Below are 5274 nucleotides of genomic sequence, written 5' to 3'. Positions count from 1 at the left end.
AAGGGAGACCCTGTCTCTACTCCCGCCCCCCCACCAAAAAAAAGCCGGTTGTGGTTCCGGCTCTAGTTGCTGAAGTCTCAGCTACTCAGGAGGCTGAGGCAGGAGTTTCGCTTTAGTCCAGGAGTTGGAGGCTGCAGTGAGCTATGATGGCACCACTCCACCCCAGCCTGGGCAACTGAGTGAAAGCTTGTCTCAAAGTCAGTAAACAAAGATAAAATTTTGCCGGGCACGCTGGCTCAAGCCTGTAATCCCAGCACTTTGGGAGGCCGAGGCGGGTGGATCACGAGGTCACGAGATCGAGACAATCCTGGCTGACATGGTGAAACCCCATCTCTACTAAAAATATAAAAAATTAGCTGGGCGAGGTGGCGGGCGCCTGTAGTCCCAGCTACTTGGGAGGCTGAGGCAGGAGAATGGCGTGAACCAGGGAGGTGGAGCTTGCAGTGAGCCGAGATCGCGCCACTGCACTCCAGCCTGGGCGACAGAGCGAGACTCCGTCTCAAAAAAAAAAAAAGAAAACAAAGATAAAATTTTGGGCTGGGTTCAGTGGCTCACACCTGTAATCCTGGCACTTTGGGAGGCTGAGAGGGGTTGGATCACGAAATCAGGAGTTCAAGACCAGCCTGGCCAAGATGGTGAAACCCTGTCTCTACTGAAAACTATAAAAATTAGCCCAACGCGATGGCAGGCATCTGTAAATCCCAGCTACTCAGGAGGCCTTAGTAAGACAGGAGAATCACTTGAACTCGGGCGGCAGAGGTTGCAGTGAGCTAAGAACACGCCACCACACTCCAGCCTGGGTGACAGAGCCAGACTCTTGTCTCAAAATAAAATAAATAAAATAATTATTTTTTAATTAAAAAGATAAACCCACCCTGGGCAAAATATGTGTGTGCACCTCCTAGGAAAAGCCTGGAAGGAGCATCAGCAAATGGGGTCTGGATAGAGGACCGGTGGGGCAGTGTCAGGTTCTGTTTTCCAAATTCTCCACAATGAGCGTATGTTACTTTTGTAACAAAAATATCAACCATGCATGTGAGTTTATACATGCTGAGCGTGGCCAGCCCGGCCCCTGGGAGATGAGACTGGAGGCACCCAGGTCTCTCTGTCCCGAGCCCCGGTGGGAAAGGAGGCAGCCCCTGCCAGCCACGCTGCCTTTCAAATGCCCGGTGGGGTCAGGGCTCGGTGTACCCACTGGCGACATCATGTGTGCAAGCGGTAGCCTCTCCACACGCCCTGGCTGCAGAGGTCCCAGGCCTGAATGTCTCAGTCCCCCGAGAGCCTTCTCAGAACCTGCCCAGCCCTTCCTCGGTTCTGAGGCCCGTGTCACCTGAAGGACTGGGGGGACCCCCGCCTGCCTGTGTGCTGACACCAGCCTGGGCGTCAGGAAAGGTGCCCGCCTGCCGCCCCATAAAACTCCTGGCTGCCTTATCCATCTCCACCACGATCCCAATCCCACTGCCATACAATTTCACTTTAACTAATGGGACACTTAGTTTAATGACGAGAGTTTGCATAAGAGGAGCCTGCTAATTAAATTTTAAAGCTTGTCATTCCGAGGATTACCGAGCTCTGAACAAAGCGTTTGCCAGGGAGAGGAGTGAGCCCCACCCTGGGAGAGGCCTGGAGCTCCCGGGGGTCAGCTGCTCTCTGCCCTGCAGGGCGCGTTGGGCGTCCGGCACAAACCACAGAGGGGCCTCTGGCTGCCACAGCCAAAAAGGAGCTTTCCTCAGGCCTAGGAGTCTCAGGGCCCTAGATCCCCAGGCAGCCCCCAGGAGGGGCCTGGCTCCGGGGCCTTTGCCCTGAAGAAGTGACTTCAAGGGCCCTCTGGCCACACCCCTCCTGGGTGCCAGATGGGGCGGGGTGGCTGTCTCACAGGGACAGACCTGGGGAGTAAGTGCTGTAAGGAACCGCCCGAGGTGGGGCTCCCAGACGACCCACCGCCCTTTCTGCCATCCTCCCCCTCCCCCTACTTCATCCTAAGGTCAGCCCTCTCGGACTCAGAGCAGGTGGCAGCTGACTGGACCCGCCACCCCTGTCCTCTGGGAGACCTAGCTGAGCCTTCAAGTGTGGCCATCCTTAACGCTCAGCCACCCACCATATCTGCAGCCAGGGTTGCTCTCCAAGCAGAGGAAGACAATGGGAAGGGTGGCATGAGTCATGGTGTCACCCCTAGAACATCACAGGTCTCAACCTCTGGCCTCTCTGAAGGTCTGACAAAGCCAGCGGTCAGGGCCGACCAGCCTGAGAACAAAACTCTTGCAGAGCTTTTGGCTGAGGACAGGACAGAACCACTCTATAAATGACCACCAGCCACAGGCAGTCAGTGGTTTCGGGGACACTGGAAAAGCACATCCCTGCTGGGCCCCGAGGACTCCAGTTCCCCGCCCACCTTGGTGGGCTCTCCCCAGTCAAGGCAAACCTGTGGAGACGCGAGCCTTCCGGGGCAGCCCTGGGGCTGCGGGAGGTGGGTTAAGGACATCCTGTCCAACACAGGCCGGCTGTGATCAGGTGCTGGGCGCAGACATGCTGCTACCCACGGCCCAGCCCTGTGCACAGGTCAAACCCGTGGGGTTGACCCGTGCAGGAGAGGCTAGCAAGGCTCAGTCCTGCTGCCCTGGGCCAAGGCTCCCGGAAGGGGTGAGGCGGGGAGTGGCTCTCAGAGATGGCAGCTTTTGGAGCCAGGTGGGACGTTGCCCGCACCAGGCTAACCACAAGACTCCCCGTCTGCCTCTCCCGCTGGGAGCCAGGCTTATCCTCCAGGGCGGTCTGGGAGGGAGTAATCCTCCCGTTTAAAATTGAGGTAAAGTTCACATCACGCAAAATGAACCACTTTAAAGTAAACCCTGTGCAACCATCACCACAGTCTAGTTCCAATCCAGCCACCACCTCCCGCACCTATGCTCTGGGAGAGGGTGGGGGATGTTTGTGCGTGTGCCGTGCCGTGGGTGTGTGACCTCTTGGAGAGCAGATGAGCGTGTGGATGAGCAGATGTGGGTGTGCAAGTCAGAGTAGGTGTGCCCTTCACCCACCCATCCCAGGCTTTGCCTTGGCGAGCCCCACGGTAACCCTGGGAAGGAGATTGTACTTGCTCTTCACAGACTCAGAGGGGCTGAGCGGTTCGCCCACGGTCACACAGTGTGGCCGGTGAGTCGCATGGACGAGAAGGACAAGGGGCCAGTTCTCCTGAGCCTGTGCTCTGGGGCCTGCTCTGCCCAGGGCATCCCACCGTGATTCCCTGACTCCTGGACCCACCCAGCCCCAACGATGTGACCTGGGGGACCCCAGTCCTCCTGAGATGGCACCCCAGGATGGTGTAGGGGGAAGTGTGTGAAATTGGATTTGGAGGGCTGTGTAGCATCTGGGGCCTGTGGCTCCCAAGCAGGGCTGCCCCCAACAGCGACAGCGCTGCAGCCTCTCACGCACGTGCAGGGCAGACTCTGCCTGGGGGCTGCAGAATCCGGAGTCTTCTCCTAGGTTTGGCCTTGGGCTCCATCCTACACCCTGAACATGACAGCTGCATCTTCGTCTCATACCTACTTTTGAATGCCAAGAGGGGGCTCCGCTAGTCAGGACAGAATATTTTTATGGTAAAAAATGAGCCGCAGTTGCATCAGCTCCAGGAGGGTGGGAGCCGTCACCCGAGGTCGCACAAGCAGACTGATGAAAATTCTGCTTATGAAGTCGCTGCTCCCCCATTAATTAGGGGGGAGGGGGCACTCCGGCGCCACCACGCACCTCGCCCACGGCCAAAAGCTTGTCAACATTTTCCACGAAGAATGAAAATGTAAATAACTTTCAGATTATTCAATGTCACCAAGGTATGGAAAAAGGTCGCCATACTGGGTGTCATTTATCTCATTGTGGATTTAAAGAGCTTTTTTCTATTAAATTTCTCAAAATTAATGTTTTATGTTGCTCAGAGTAATTTAAACAATTATGGGCTTAAAGAATTGATCATCACAGCCTCTGGGATTTAGCGCTGCAGGCTGATTCCCCTGAAAAACCCCTGATTTATCAGGGCTGCTACTCGACCAGGCAAGCCCAGGGATTTGGGCCCCCACCGGCTCCTGTCCCCCCTTGGGGAGGGGGCTGGACCTGGCGGCAGATGGTGAGCAGGGAGAGGAGGGGAGGGCAGGGGGTGTCCCTGCTCTTAGGGAGAGGGAGGGGTGTCCCTATGACTTCTAAGGCATCCCCTGATTTGGGAAGGTCCTTTGGGCTAAAAGAAGCTCTTCCTGTGAATTTCATATTTAAGAGAAAATAAGCCCTTTCAATGTGTTGCTTGAAATTATTTTATTATTCAGATATTTAAGTTGGATGATGTAATACAGTTGCCGGATTCAAAGTTAGCAAGCCTCTTCTCAGTCCCGCCAAGGGGAGGCCACCCAGAGCCCTGTGCCACCCCCACCCCCGCCCCCGCTGCAAGGGGGATGGGGTCCTGGCAAGGGTCGGTCCTCTTTGGTCAGGGACCCCTGCTGCCTCTCGGGTCGGGACCCCAACGAGCGAGAAAAAATAGACAAAACGCGTGCCGGGGCGCATGACCCCGGCCCCGGCTCCCTGCACCCCCGGCTGCGCAGAACCCTCGCCCTCCAAGTTTCCTCTGCCAGCCACGCCAGCAGAACCGGGCAGGTCCCATCTCGGGGTCTCCTCCAGCCCGGACGACCCCTCTCCCACTGCGCCCCCGGCCCTGCCTCACCCGCCGCCCCACCAGGGTCCGAGACCGGGAGACCCCAGCCGCGGGCGGGACATCAGCCTTAGATCTGCCCCCGCACCTCCCGCTCCGCGGGGAGACCGGGCGCCAGGAACCCTAAATTCTGGGCCGACAACCCGCAGGCGCGCGGCTAAAGCTTCCACTATCCGAGAGAAGGCGTCTCCACCCTGGAAGGAAGGGGCGTCGGTCTCCTCGGGGCGGGACCCAGGGAGGATGAGGGGTCCACCTTCTCTTTCCCTTCACCTCGCTACAGCCCGGAGCCCGCAGACTGCCCCGCAGCCCGCCTCGCAGCCCAAGGTCTCTCTCCGCCTGAGGTCTGCAGCTCTAACTGGGCGCCCCCGGGCCTGGCGGGGGTCCAGGTGGGGGCCGCGGCCCTAAGTCTGATTCTGGGTTCGCCCTCGTGGGTACTGAGCGGGAGCCGGAGGAGGTCGGAGCCTGCGTTTCTGTCCCTGGGGCGCGGGGAGGTCACAGGGCTCCCCGCAGGCCCGCGCGGGGCGGCAGCGCGTATGGCTCGCGCTGCTCCGATCGGGAACCTGAGGACAGCGAGGTCACGCAGACAAGCT

The sequence above is a fragment of the Colobus angolensis genome, unplaced genomic scaffold (assembly GCF_000951035.1).
Source record: "Colobus angolensis palliatus isolate OR3802 unplaced genomic scaffold, Cang.pa_1.0 Scaffold44, whole genome shotgun sequence".
NCBI classification, from domain to species: Eukaryota; Metazoa; Chordata; class Mammalia; order Primates; family Cercopithecidae; genus Colobus; species Colobus angolensis.
Note: the sequence above shows the minus strand (reverse complement) of the source record.